The 15,053-nt window shown below is 46.1% G+C and overlaps 1 protein-coding gene across 2 annotated transcripts in view; it reads left to right on the forward strand.

The window, feature by feature from the left end:
- Positions 1-15,053, forward strand: part of PTPRO (protein tyrosine phosphatase receptor type O) — a 212,254-nt gene that overhangs the window by 84,097 nt on the left and 113,104 nt on the right. The window contains exon 1 of one of the 2 annotated variants that reach the window (XM_053257392.1): positions 1,478-1,552. The exons of the other annotated variant lie outside the window; for it this stretch is intronic. The gene's annotated coding sequence lies outside the window, so the exon portion shown is untranslated. Of the gene's footprint in view, positions 1-1,477; positions 1,553-15,053 lie in introns of those variants that run through there. 2 annotated transcript variants of the gene reach the window in all.

Here is a 15,053-nt window from a genome sequence, read left to right on the forward strand (position 1 = left end):
TAGGGAGTGTGTGTCTTTCCCGCTTCCAGTGCCGGAACATTCTAATTGTGGGCAATACAAAGAAACCCTTTCCCTCCCATTGTGCTTGGATCCCTACATTTCCAGCCCTGACTCATTAGTGCAGCATCTGCAATAAAAACCCAACTGTTTACTGATCAGGCCTCTCTTCACCTTCAGCTCTGTCTTCCTCTTCAGGATGCTGGCCTACATGCTCCTGAAAGGGGCTTGCTAGTGGCTTCCTGCACTAGTGATTTTTAAATTAGACACAATAAATGTTCTCGTTCCCTTCCTAATTCCAGTTGCTGTGCCCTCAGCGTTGTACAGGAAAGCTCAGCTCAGTTTAAAATACCATGCACGGGTTCAGGGTTACCAGCTCTTGCCCTGGAAACTTGACCTGAAATATTGCCTTTTAAATCTTCAGCTGAAGCAGGAGGCAACACAGCTGCCCATCCCTACGCAGTCCTGTCGTCCTGTTGGAGATGTGACTCCAAAGGCATTGACTCTCAACACCAACAACTCCTACTAACCACTAGGGGCATGAGAGTAGAGCTAGAGAGTGTAGGACTGTTCCCTTGTTCTTTTTTATCTTTGCTCTCTGTCTCTTCTGATTGGTACTCTTAAGATATTCGCTTTCTTTGTTCACTCTGGCTGTATTTGCCCGTAAGCGCAGCCATGGTTCCACTCCCTACCCCACCCCGCTCTCCTGTCTGAATTTGGTTGTAACGGAGAGCAGGTTCTCTGCAGTCAGGGAGACGGCAGAGAGGAGGGGGAAGTGGCTGTGTCAGCTTCCTTCTTGCATGAAGGACAGCCTGCACAGCCAATCATAGCTGGGGAGAGGGAGAAGCTTCCTCTCTCAACTCTGGTCACAGGGAATGCAGCCTGCAGTTCCACATCCACACATAACACAGGCTGCGTCCAACCTCGGGTTGAGGTGGCAAAACACACTAAAACCCGAGGGTACAAATTGGAGTTTGGAGAGCGAAACCTCGGGTAGTTTGGATGTGGTGAATTGAATTGAACTGTAGTTTGGACGTGGTGTCCTGCATTTGGACGTACAGGTTTGGCAACCTCTGGCCTTTTCAACTCCAGTTTTGCGTTACGTATGAATGTGGCCTCTGTTTTCTTTTTCTTCCTTCCGCCATGAGGTAGCTAGTACAGGGTGCAGGCTTTTCTATCTAAGTTTGTAACTTCTTAAAATAAGCTTTTACTTGTTTTATATCTTAAGCAATTGCCTCCAGATCTCATCTGTGAGCTACTCAAACTGGGTTTCTTTGCTAAATAAGGGATTGACTCACATTCTCCCCTGTGCACCCTCCCTCATTAGCTGTGATGATCAGGCCCAGGTGTGTCTTACAACAGCTAAGGGAGGTGGGGAGGATGATAGGCCCTTGGGGAGAAGGGCAGATGGAGTTTCAGAGAAGCCACAGCTGGAGAGTTTATTTAAAGAGCAAGGTCTGGAGTTTGGACTAAGAGGTGGCAACTCCAGTGTATTTAACAAAACGGAAAGGGAACTGAGGCAGGGAAAATAGAGCGGTCCCACTCTAAAACTGGGGTGAGTACACCTAGGAAATTGAACCATTTGGGTTCAAGTTTATCAGCATTTTAAAACTTTGGGTTCTGTTCAAGAACAGATAGTGGCTGACATGACAGCGTTACATGCAGTGTTTGTTATGTTTCTAGTGAATCCCTTCTGTGATCCAGGCCAGGTTCTAGTTTAGTTGCGGTTTTAATCTAGTTCTAGATGGGAGGCGGAGCAGACAAACAACAAGCAGCAGGAGAATAGAAAGTAGTCTGCACCTGCCTTTCTGTAATCAAGAACACTGTTTCCATGAAACTATTAATATTCTTAATTATGTCCTACTGCCTAGTCTTCTCATGATTAGTGGGAAGAGCCTGGGGAGAGTTAGCGGAGAGAGCGGGCTTAGCCCACTCTCCCCGCACATGAGCAGGCAGTCTGCTCTGGGCAACCGAAGAGGCCGCCCACACGATTGCCGGCTCCGTTACGGAGCTGGTGCGAGCTGGGAAGATCAGGGGCCATGTGGCCCCCGGAAGCTCCAGCATGCCCTGCAGGAGTGCGCAGGGCATGCTGGAGAGACTCCTGAACTGGGAGGCTGCTTTTCAGCCTCCTGGTTGGGGGCCTCCTCGTGAGTTGCTGTGGCACGGAGCCACGCCACGGCAACTCACAATAAAATACCAGGTTTGTGGAGTGCCCGGTGGTTCTCAGGGTCCACCGAAATCAGGCTAAGCTCCTCTAGCCCAATTTCGGTGAAGCGTGTGAATAGCCTCCTTGAGTGCCACAACTCTTTCCTCTGGATTCTACAGGGGCCGTGCATTTGTGCAAAAGCCCCTGGTTTCTAGCCAAGAGTGTCTCATCCTAACTGGGGGTCGTGGGACAGCTGCCTCTGCTTCCTGGAGCTCTGTTACGCTCAGTTCATGCAGTTGTGCAAATGTTGTACATAAGCGTGGCTCGTCCTAACTGTGGGTGGGGGAGATGGACAAAGGAGGGACAGCTGCCTCCGTTTCCTGGAGCTCTGTTTGCTCTTCTCTCTCCCGCCCTGTGTGCTGCCTGCAGGCTGGCTGTTCATCAGGTAGAGCTGTGCGGCACAGCTCTGCCTGATGAATGGCAGCCTGCAGACATTGGGAAAGGGAGAAAGAGGAGCTCCAGGCAGCTGTGCCTCCTTTGGCACCCTCCCTGCCCATTAGGACAAGCCACTCCTGCTTCCTCATGGTGCTGCCTAGTGGCTGCTGCTGCTTATGGCTCTGGTTGATTCTGGTCCATGGCCTTAATAAAGGCAATCAGTGCTATGGCTCAGCCTTGACACTAGCGGCCCCTGTTTTCCCGCCGAATCTGCTCTCTGTGACGCTACATCATGACAGAATATCACACAAAGGGGGCTTCTTTGGGAAAATGGCAGGTGCCAGCCAGTGACTGCTGAGTGCAAGATAAAATGGGGGTAAGGTGGTTTGGCCGCCTGTTTGACTGCCAGATTTTAGCAAAAGGTTCTCAGTTGTCTACACACACACACACACACACACACACACACACACACACACACACACCATCCAACCTATCAATTGAGAGCCCAGGGCCTTAACTTTTAGCACACGTTTATCTGCTTCAACTGTATGAATTTGGCGGATGGCACCAGTGAGGCAAAATGTTCCAACTTCGCAATAGATGCTCAAATAGTGAATAAATTTCAGTGTACCTGAAATCAACAGATGCTGATTCCTGTTTAGAGAGCTGGATGGAAGGGAAAGGCAGCTGGGCCTGATCCTGCCCTGTAGGTGGGGGTGCAGAGGCTTCGACTCTCCTGGTTTTCCAGGGAGAGTCCCTATTCTCTGGAATCTGTCCCTGGTAAATCCCTGTTTTTGGCTCCTGGGGATGCCTCGTCCAGTCTTTTCTCATGTCAGTTGTTAGAGTTGTCATTCTTCAGGATTCAGCTTCCTCCCCAGAAATTAGCTATCCAGGTGAGTTGATTGATGCACCAGGTCTCCAATGCACCAGCACACAAATGGGTGCACATCCCAAGGGCACTATGCAGGGCATAGCAGGTAACAGGTGGCATCCGGTCTTTGGCAATGTCTAATAGTGGGTGGGAGGCTTGGGTAGTAATTCTTGGTATGAGGATGGGCTTACAAGTGTATCCCTACGTTCATCTGTAAAATGCTGGTGGTAATACTATGCATGGAAGCAGAGCTACACACTGGCCATAACATAGAAACATAGGGAGCTTTTTTACACTGAATGAGACCATCTCAGTATTGTCTACACTGACTGCCTGAAGCTCTCCAAGGTTTCAGGCAGAAATCTATCCAGGCCCTACGCGGAGATGCCAGGGACTGAACCTAGGACCTTCTGCAGGCAAAGCAGATACTCTACAACGGAGCTGCTGTCTCATTCCCCAATGATGACCCTCCATTTCAAGCTGAATGCATCTCAGCAGCCTTATGTTGCCTAATGCTTAATCTGACTCATTCATGAATCTTACTGGGTGATCTCTGGCCAGTCACTATCTCTCAGCTTGACCTACCTCACAGGGTTGTTGTGAAGGGAAAAAAAGGAAGAACCACATGCTCCACCTTGAACCCAGTTACCCCTGCTAACTGGGCAAAGAGGCACCTTTTAATGTGGTGTTTCTCTTTATTTACCGGGGGTGGGGGAAGTAACTGGCCCTATCCACCTCCAGCATAGTATCTCCAGTGACTGTTGCTGGTGTCTGTCTTATGTTTCTTTTTAGATTGTGAGCCCTTCGGGGACAGGGAGCCATCTTATTTATTTGTTATTCCTCTATGTAAGCCGCTTTGAAAACTTCTGTTGAAAAGCGGCATATAAATATTTGTTCTTGTTGAACTCAAAGGAAGGCCAGGATATAAATCATACATGCACCCCACATTTCTGCAGACCTAGACAGGCAACAAAAGTAGGGAGGTTATTGAGCTGCCAGCAGGCCACCATAAATGACTGATGTATTTATTCTACTTGGTGGGTCACTAGTGATCTAGGCCAGCATCAAGGTGTTTGGGGGGTTGAAAAGAGTAACTCCTCTGCCTGTGAATACAGAGTTCTTCATCTAAATCTTCTGCTGTACTATCCTTATGTCTTTTCCTTTACTTGGAAGTAGTTTCTGTTACTGTAGATAACTGGGCCTTTTCCTTGACTTACTGTGGAATTGACTTTCATGGACGGAGCTCAGCCGCAAAGTGGGCATTTCAAATCTGTGCTTGGCTCCCTGCTGTGTGAGGAGGAGGGAGCTGGTCTTTTTGAGGCAGTCAGGGGGAAAACATAGCATGGGCTGATTGTCTCTTTTTGACCCCTGGTCAGACAGCAAAGCAAAGGACAAACTTGCAGTCACTGGGGGCTTTCCAAATTTTGCATCCAAGCTTCTCTGTGTTCTGCTTTGTGAACCATTAAATTGCATTGAAATCACATTCACTCATTTTCCCAGTGGCTCCATCTAGACTTCTGCTAAAAGAATTACTCCTGTTGCTTGCTGCATTGATCCATATTGAGCATTTCTTAAGGTTCTGGATAGCCATCTCATTTTGTCCTTAAGTTTTCTTTTTCTTTTTTAAAAGGTACAATCAAAAGGGACATCCAGATATATTTTAAGTAGTAATACAAAAGTCAATTTATGGAAGAGGTTTGATACAAGCACTGAGTGGCAACAGGGCACAGCCCTGCATTCTGTCTATGACGTATTTTCCTGAACCCATTACTAGGTTTCCCCCAGGTTCTATGATGTTAGAAACTGGGGGGTCATCTTACACTGAGTCCTCTTCTTTTGGGGTAAATGAAGGTATAATCTGTATTTAAGCTCCACTTTTAAAGGGGCTCATCTTAAATACAGAGTTATCTTCTATCCGGGTAAATACAGGACTTTGCTTATACATGTTCTGACTACAGTACAAATATTTATATGCCACTTTTTTTCTCCAGAAGAATGCACCATCCAAATCAGCTTAAAGGTTAAGTATAAAGTGTGCCGTCAAGTCGGTATTGACTCTTGGCAACCACAAGGCCAAGAGCTCCTGGTGACCACAGAGCCATGTGGTTTTCTTTGGTAGAATACAGGAGGGGTTTATCATTGCCTCCACCTGTGCAATATGAGATGATGCCTTTCAGCATCTTCCTGTATCGCTGCTGCCTGATATAGGTGTTCCCCATAGTCTGGGAAACATACCAGCGGGGATTTGAACCAGCAACCTCTGGCTTGCTAGTCAAGTCATTTCCCTGCTGCGCCATTAGGTGGCTTTCAAAGTCAGCTTACAGTATAATAAAATACAGTGGCCAGTCTAACAAATTGCTACTGTTGCTAACATTGCTCTGGTGCTCTGGGAAGGGGTGGATTTTTGGGGCTAATCTCCCCTTCCCTCCAAAGCCCACAGCAACTCCCAGAAATATGACCCTAAGGGCTGTATGACCCGCAGAGAATGGCTCAATTCAGATGTTATGCCCTGTGGTTCTGCATTACCTCTGAACTGGGCCATTCTGTGCCCCCCTCTCCCTGCTCTCTCATCCACTTTCAGACTGCAGAGGGGCGAGGTAGCTGGCTGTTTGGCTACCTTCTTGACAGAAGGACAGCCTGCACAGCCAATCAGGCCAGAGTGAAGGAAGAGATTCCTCCCTCAACTCCGCTTCCATGGGACCCGAGCTGCAGTACCAGCATTCGGATGTAATGCTGGTACGGCAAAACCAGAGTTAAGAGTGGCGAAACTCCACTCTGACCGAAGGCTCAGAGTGAAGTTTGACAAGCGAAACCGCAAGTCCCTTTTCACCCTTAACTCCGATTTGCTGAATTTGGATGTGCGGCTTTGGAAACTGGAAGTGAATGGACCTCTGGTTTCTTTTGAATTTGGCCATTATTTCTGAGAGTCACAGTCAGCATCAGAGGGAAGGTGAGATTGACAACCCCTTCCCCCATAGCCCCAATGCAGCCTCGCTACACCAATTCTTTGTGGTTCTGGATGTTGGCCACTGCTTTGAAGCAACAGAAAACAGCAGCAGCAAATAGAATCACACCTTACAACATCAGAATGTGCATAGATCAATCCATTCCAGTCTTTCTGAAATTAACTAAGTGATAGAATGCCATGTATTTAAGATGTTGCTCTCTTGGAGCTCTCCAGGGTCCTGCAGCCCCAACTGCCTTCCCTTCCCTTGCTTCATGGGTGTATGGCTGTGGGACAGTCTTCATAGTACCAAGCTATACCTGTTAGTAATTGCTGTACACAGAGATGGGTACTTGAGTGTAGGTGCAGCTGAGATATTATATACCACATGCAAAGAACCATGGCATACCTTTGTACACCTCTCACATACATTTTTCATTTCATGCAACTGTGATCAAATGTTCTATCTCATCTTGATTTGGGTTTGAAGGAACTCCAAGAGCTAGGTGAAATGACTTCAGAGGTCAGCTTGTAGGCTACCAGTTGACCATCACTGACGTACCTTAACTTTCATACAAAAATAAAAGAGCCAGTGTGGTGTAGTGGTTAGAGTGTTGGACTAGGACCCGGGAGTTCAAATCTCCATTCAGCCATGAATCTCACTCGGTGACTTTGGGCCAGTCGCTTATCTCTCAGGGTTGTTCATCTCAACCTATCTCACAAGGTTGTTGTGATGATAGACACAACCATGTACACCACTCTAGGCTCCTTTGAGGAAGAGAGGGATAGAAATGTAATTAAAATAAAATAAAACAAAGTAAAAGTATATGACAAAGGAGCAAATGCAGACTGCGTCACTTGTAAGATCTACAGCTCTTGTAATATTACATGTGTTTGGGTGAGGAATTGTATTCACAAAGGAGATTAGCAGGTGGGACAGAGTGAAAATATGGATTGGAGGAAACTCTTGAGAATCATACTAAATGGATCAGTTACACGCTGGCAGGGAATCAAAGAGATGATGTAATAATTACATACAATTTCTAGATGTAAGGTTGCCCAGATGTATGTTGAATATTCACATTTCCTCACTGCAGTTGTGGAGGATTCTGTTATTATTATCACATTTCCTAGCAGCCTATAGTAGATCAAATGATTTGTCATTCTTAGCATTAATCCTGTATGGTAGTTTGAACAGAATGATGGCACATCTAAAGCTCGACCTTGGCCTCTGAGCTGGAGTTGAAGGCTTGTGCCAGAAACTAACCTTCTAGCTACTGTATCTTACTTGCATTCCCAGTTATAATGCCTTACTTTTTGAACTCTGAATAACAGAGTTGTGTAAGGTGGGAAAACCCCCATGCCAGCACTACACTTCCATGGTTGGCTCTTGCTTCTCTTATTTAAACATTACCAGAGTGGTGAAAGATCCTGCCAATGGCAACTAGGGATGTGCACGAATTGATTTTTTAAATTCAATTTGTACCTGAATCAAATCACCCTGGTTTGTTTTGGATCTGACTGTGCCCCCTCCCCCCCCAAATCACCACAGATTCAATTTGGATCTGAATCAATCTGAATCTAAATCTGAATTGATTCAGGACAAAAAAGGGGTTCCAGAGGCAAAAGAGTGGGATGGGTGGTAGTTCCCAATGTGTGGAAGCTACCACCCAAATTTCAAAGAAATTGGGCAAAGGGATGATTTTTAACAAATTTCTGAGGTTTGCACGTCTTTAAGCTTTTCCCCATAGGAAGCGATGAGTATTTCAGCAGCCCCATAACTCCATGTGGGCGGCACCAGGGTGGCCCAGAGTGGGTTGTGGTGTAGTGCACATGGGATGCCATCCACCCCCAAAACCACAAGCCCATGGGGTACTGGGTTTTGTTGTTACAAAATCCACTCTTATGTTGATTATGGATTTTCTGGTCATTCATCAGTTTGCACCAAAGATGATAAATGAACAAAGATGAACACATATGTTCATTTATCATTTTTGGTGCAAAATGATGAATGAACCAAGAATCCACTATCATTGTTCATCTTTGTTCATTCATCATCTTTGGTGCAAAATGATGACCAAATAATCCACTATCATTTTGCACCAAAGAACCCACTCTCAGAACACCTCAAAAATGGAAAATAATAATAAAACTCATTACCCCATGGGCTTATGGTTTGGGGAGTGATTGGCACCCTTGTGCACTACACCACAACCTGATCTGGGCCACCCTGGTACCCCTCATGGCGAGTTATGGGGCTGCTGAAATCCCCATTACTCCCTATAGGAAAAAGCATAAAGATGCACAAACTTCAAAAATTTGTTAAAAAATCACCCCTTTGCCCAATTTCTTTGAAATTTGGGTGGTAGCTTCCACCCATTGGGCACTACCACCCAACTCACTGTGGCCACAAAATAGAGGTCTGAATCTCTGATTTTTTTCCTGGTCCAAATCTGGATGATTAGTTTTGTACCCAAATCTGGGCAATTGAGCGCAGAGGTGATATGCTCTGTCTACAAATCACCCAAATCAGCTAGATTCAGCTACAAATCTTTTTGTACCTGAATTGATTTGCACAATTCGGGTAAAATTTGCACATCCCTAATGACAACCACAACTCCACTGGCATAAGGATTATGCTGCATTTGGCTCCCCACCCCACCCGCCCCTCTTGGGCAATGAAAAGATCTGCAGAATTCCCCGAAACTGAAACTCTGTTTACCACTGCCCCTTGTGGTGACTTGCTGCACTGCAGCAACTTTTGAGTTTCAAGGTCCTGCATTAGTCCTACTCTGTGATGAGGCCCATTATTGGCTTCCCTGCAGAGAGGAAGAGTATAAGAGGCATCCTGTCTGAAGCAGAGCTTGCTTCAATTCCAAGGTCTCCATGGTGCTGGTGTGTCTGTTCTTGCTGGCCTCTTTGATCTTTGCTTGGCTTGATCTCTGACCTTTGACTTCTGGTTCATCCCTGACTGCTGATTCTGCTCAACTTGACCTCTAGCATTTTCTGACCTTCAGCTACTGGTTTTGGTCCATGAGTCCCAGCCAGTTGCATGGCTCTCCTGGTTCTAGCCCTGTACTACCTAGTGGTCTCTTCCCACACCTCAACCACACAGCCCAGTGACATCACATCCCATGTTTCACATTCTCAGGGCAGAGAGAGAGAGAGAAGAATAGGAGCTGCCAGGCTGCTGTTATAAGTGACAGCCATGTGGCTCCTCTAACATCTATTTCCACCCTCATATAAGGCCACTGCCATAAAAGAGCCAGCATACCGTAGTGGTTAGAGTGCTGGACTATGACCAGGGTGACCTGAGTTCAAATCTCCATTCAACCATGAAACTCACTGGGTGACTCTTGGCCAGTCATGTATATCTCAGCCTAACCTACCTCTCAGAGTTGTTGTGGGGATAAAAATAACCATCTGAGCTCCTTGGAGGAAGATTGAAGTGTAAAAATAAATACATAAAACATAATATGATACACAGACCACAATTCCAATTCCTTGAGCTTAGTCCTTGCCTGTGGTGCTGAAATATACAGACCAGTCCATTGTGGCCTGGTGCATTCTGGGGAACTGCATGACCAAAGTCAGAGTAATAACATCATGGGGTTCTTTGTGGGGAAGAAAGCCCCAATAACAACAACCATTGCTTCTAATCAATGAAATTTCTAAAAAGTTGCGTCCGTACTAATAAATTATAGCAATAAATAACATTGCTAGCAAGAAGGAATGTTTGGGAGAAGCATGCAAACTGCTTTTTGGGCCTGATCCTTTTATTCTTTTGTTGAGGCCCATAATTATTTTCACAGGATAAGAAAGGGGAAAAAAATCTGGACTGGAGAAAGCATGTGAGCATTATACTATAGGGACCAATTGTGGACTGGTGAGGAGATCGTTTAGCTGATGTAATCTGTCTTCCCTGTTTATATTGTCCTGGGTTTTGAATAAGGCTTGTGTAGGAAGGAGCATTTTAATTGAATCGTATAATTCATCTTGTACCCCTTGTGTGCTTATTCACTAGGGAACAGCTAGACTTTAATTGTCAGTGCTTCATAAGTAGCTGAGTAGGTGTGTGCATATGGTACTGCTCGCCTGTGCATATGAATTAGTCTTCAGGACAGTTTTCTTGGCTGAAATGGCTTTACAGTTTTATAGGTTTTTTTAAATTGTGTGAATTAATGCTTCCCATTTGCATAACACATTTCAATCATCTGAAGTGCTTCACAGATATTGTCTCCGCAATTCTTACAGCAGCCTTGTAAAGTAGGCCAGCATTATTATCTGCACATTTCACTGATGCCCGTATTTCATGCCCAACTGGACTAAATCGGTGGGGAAGGTTCTGCTCCATGTGCCGACACCTGCCAAGGCCTGTTTGTCGAGCATGCAGGACAGGGCTTTTTCAGTTGTTGGCCCCAGGCTATGGAACTCATTCTCAGCTGAGACCCGCACGGATCTCTCTCTCCCAGTCTTGGCAGATATTATCTCAGCAATCCTTACAGCAGCCTTGTAAAGTAGGCCAGCATTATAATCCCCACATTACACTGATCCCCATATTTCATTTCCCACCTGACGAGATTGGCTGGGAGGACTCCGCTCCACGTGCCAACACTTGCTGAGGCCTGTTTGTCAATCACAAAGGACAGGGCCTTCTCTGTTGTTGGCCCCAGGCTATGGAACTTACTCTCAGTTGAGACCTGCATGGTTCCCTCTCTCCCAGCCTTTGAGAGGAAAGTGAAGACTGCCCTTTTTATCCAGGCTTTTGGCCAATGAGGTGTCCTTTCCCTCTTTTTAAAGTTTAGCTGGTTTTTAAAAAAATGTTTTTATTGAATTGTTTTTATCTTGTTGTTAATTGACCTGGGGTCTTAGGATGAAGGGCAGTATATGCATATAAAAATAAACAAATAAACATTCCCTTTTTGGAACTGAGGCAATATTGGTGTGCTTTAGTCCCCTAGTGATTTAGTGGTTTTTGTGAGGTTTGAACTGGGGACTTCTTAGATTACAGCTTACTCCATGAGTTCTCCATCTTGGCTCCCAGATGTTATTGGACTACAACTCCCAAATACTCTTGTTGCTGGGGATGATGGGAGTTGTAGTCCAACAACATCTGAGGACCCAAGATTGAGAACCCCTGGCTTAAAGACTTGTCATTATTCCAGCTCTCTTTCTGAATTAGCAGTCTGTGTAGGTCACAGCATTGATTTAGGGCTTGAAAATGTGGAATTTCCCTAATCTGGTGTGAAATTAGAGGCCTGGGCTTGGATTTACACCAGATATTCCTTGCTTTATTATTCAGAACTTCTTTAGACCTTGCTCATAGAGGTGAGTGCAAGGATGAGGGGAGAAGCGGCATCCAAAGACCACCAAAAGTGACCAACTTGCCCCTTTTAGCAAGATGTAAAGTTACTGTGCGTTGGGACTGGCAGCATCAGTATGTCACATACACATTTCATTACTTCTGGTCAGCTAACTTCAGGATCTAATTTGCTGGTGTCACAGCTACAGAGGCCGTTTCGTGCCTCCGGGGAAATTTGGCAAGACTTGTGCCTTCTAAACCAAATGATTGCATCCAGCCTGCTTCACAATTTATTATTACAGACTCAAGCTGCACCAAAGCCCTCAGAGAAGATGGGAGCCTGCAGTGTGCCTCGAAGTGCTGTCTCGTTGCTTTCTCTCCCTGCAAAAGGGACAACATACAAAGCAGGAAGCCCCAACCTTCAATTGGATGCAAGGCCTGAGCAGCGGCGTAGCTAGGCATGAGGGGGCCCATGTGAAACCGAAATCATAGGGAAACCGATGATACACCACGGGACCCAGAGATCTATACAGTAATATGCCACTGGAGATGGGATGTTGGGCAGGATAGGTGTTATGCTCAATGCTATCAAAGTTCTCTCTCCAAAATGAGGAGTATGGTGAAAAGAAAGCTGAAAGGGAAAATCAGGAGAGTCACTTCACTCCAGAATGCATGAAGTTTACTCAAAGCCACAACACTAGAAGCCCAGTTAGATTGTATACCCCAAAGGAGGAAAGGTACCACTAAGTCCAGGAGGATGCCAGCATGGCTAATGGGTACCGTCAAGGAAGCTATAAAAAGGAAGAAGACTTCCTTCTGAAATTGGAAGGCCTGTCCAAATGAAGAGAACAGAAAGGAACACAAATTCTGGCAAAAGAAATGCAAGGTGACAATAAGGGAGGCGAAAAGAGTGTTTGAGGAACATTTAGCTAAAGGTATCAAGGGGAATAACAAAAACTTCTTTAAATATGATGCCTCCAAATACCAGTTGCAGGGGAGTAACAGCAGGAGAGATGGCATGCCCTCAATTCCTGCCTGTGGCTTCCAGCGGCATCTGGTGGGCCACTGTGTGAAACAGGATACTGGACTAGATGGGCCTTGGGCCTGATCCAGCAGGGCTGTTCATATGTTCTTATGTTCTCTCACCATGCCTCATCTTCTCTGTTCCTCAACAACAACAAATATTTATATATCGCTTTTCAACAAAAATTTCCAAAGCGGTTTACATGGAGAAATAATAAATAAGACGGCTCTTACCTGTCCCCAAAGGGCTCACAATCTAAAAAGAAACATAAGACAGACACCAGCAACAGTCACTGGAAGTACTGTGCTGTGGGTGGAAAGGGCCATTTACTCTCCCCCTGCTAAATAAAGAGAATCACCACGTTAAAAAGGTGCCTCTTTGCCTGGGGTCCTAATTCTTATCTGGTGCTCAGCAATCACAATTTACAGACTGGAGGTAAAAATTGTCATGAAATCAGTGAGTCCTCCGTAAACAAGCTGGCCAGAGAGTAGTAACTGTGGAACTAGATTAAGCTGGAAACCATCTGGAGAAAGTCCTTAGCCCCGTTCACACATTATGTTCAACACTTGTAAAATTTCTGTTCAGAGAATACAGGTACAGATCTGTTTGCGGGAACAGTCATTCACATGTTATGCTGAATACAGGTACAGCAGTATACTTCCTATCTGTATCCTGAGTTTCAGGAGGGCTGTACCCAGGTTCATTTTAAAAATGAACACGGGTGCAGTTTTTCACAGAAACACATGTATGTGTGTACAGAAATCTGAATTTAGGTGCAACGTAATAGGCTCATTCACACAACCCTAAACAGGACTGAAGGAGTAGGAGAGTCATGCACACTCCCAATTAGTGGTTGTGTGAATGCAAAGATCCAAGAAGGAGGAGGGGAGAGTGATTGTGTGGGAGCCAGGAGCAGGGAAGGGCAGCTTTTCATTCACCCTCGATAAAGTGCTAGGGACAGAATATGGGAACAGACCAAAGGCCTATCTAGTCCAGCATCCTGTTTTAGACAGTCTCCCCCAGTTGCCTATGGGGAGCTCACAGCAAGATGTGAGGGCATCTTGCCTCTGAGACTGGAGGTGGCCTTTAGCCACCAGGACTAGTAGCCTTTGATAGACTTCCATGAATTTCTCCAAGCCCCTTTTAAAGACATCCAAGCTAGTGGCCATCACCACATCCTGTGGCAGAGAATTCTATAGAGTAATTATGCGCTGGGTGGAAAAGTACTTCCTTTTGTCAGTCCTGCCAGTTCCCATCTCTGCCATCTTGGCTGTTGGTGACAGCCAACAACCTGGATGGCTTTAAGAGGGGCTTGGATAGCTTCATGGAGGAGAGGTCTGTCATCAGCTACTAGCTGGAGGACTATAGGCCACCTCCAGCCCCAAAGGCAGGATGCCTCTGAGTACCAGTTGCAGAGGAGTAATAGCAGGAAAGAGGGCATGCCCTCACCTCTTGCCTGTGGCTTCCAGTGGCATCTGGTGGGCCACTGTGTGAAACAGGATGCTGGACTGGATGGGCCTTGGGACTGATCCAGCAGGGCTGTTCTTATGTTCCCACCTCCCACACAATCACTTTCCCCTCCTCCTGTCTTTATCTTTGCACTTACTGTATCTGGCCACTGATCAGTGGGCATGCACATGGCTCTCCTAAGCTTGGCTGCTCCTCCAACCTTGCTTTGCGTTCTTGTGAACGAACTCACAATCTGGATAGGATTCTTGTCTTCTTTCTGCATATCATTTCTGGATATCATCACCCTCCTCCTTCTGCTTTGTCTCCTTTCCAAGAGGAGCCTCCTTGCCCTCCTTCTCCTTATCCATTCCTGCTTGCTCTTACTCCAGCTACTTGCTCTTACTCAATGGCTACTGTTCTGGTGGTTATAGGCCACCTCCAGCTCAGAGGCAAGATATCTCTGAATCAGTGTTCCCTGTAACAGGGATTCCCATATGTTGTTGATTACAATTCCCAGAATCCTTGTCCAAAGGCTACTACAGCTGTGGATTCTGGGAGCTGTAGTCAACAACATTTGGAAATCCCTGTTACAGGGAACACTGCCCTGAATCCCAGTTGTAGGGGAGCAACAGCAGGGGAGAGGGCATGCCCTCACCCCTTGCCCATGGGCTTCTCGGATGCATCTGGTGGGTCACTGTGTGAAACAGGATGCTGGACTAGATAGGCCTTGAGTCTGATCCAGCAGGGCTGTTCTTATGAACCTCCTCTCGCCATCTCTTGGTTTGAACTGTGAATGGTCCATACAGTGGATCCAACTTGCTGTATAAACAGGGGGCATATCTGAACACTCTACACTGAACCCATTTGACTTTTAGGTACTAGATG

Source organism: Hemicordylus capensis, chromosome 5 (genome assembly GCF_027244095.1).
Source record: "Hemicordylus capensis ecotype Gifberg chromosome 5, rHemCap1.1.pri, whole genome shotgun sequence".
In the NCBI taxonomy this organism is placed as follows: domain Eukaryota; kingdom Metazoa; phylum Chordata; class Lepidosauria; order Squamata; family Cordylidae; genus Hemicordylus; species Hemicordylus capensis.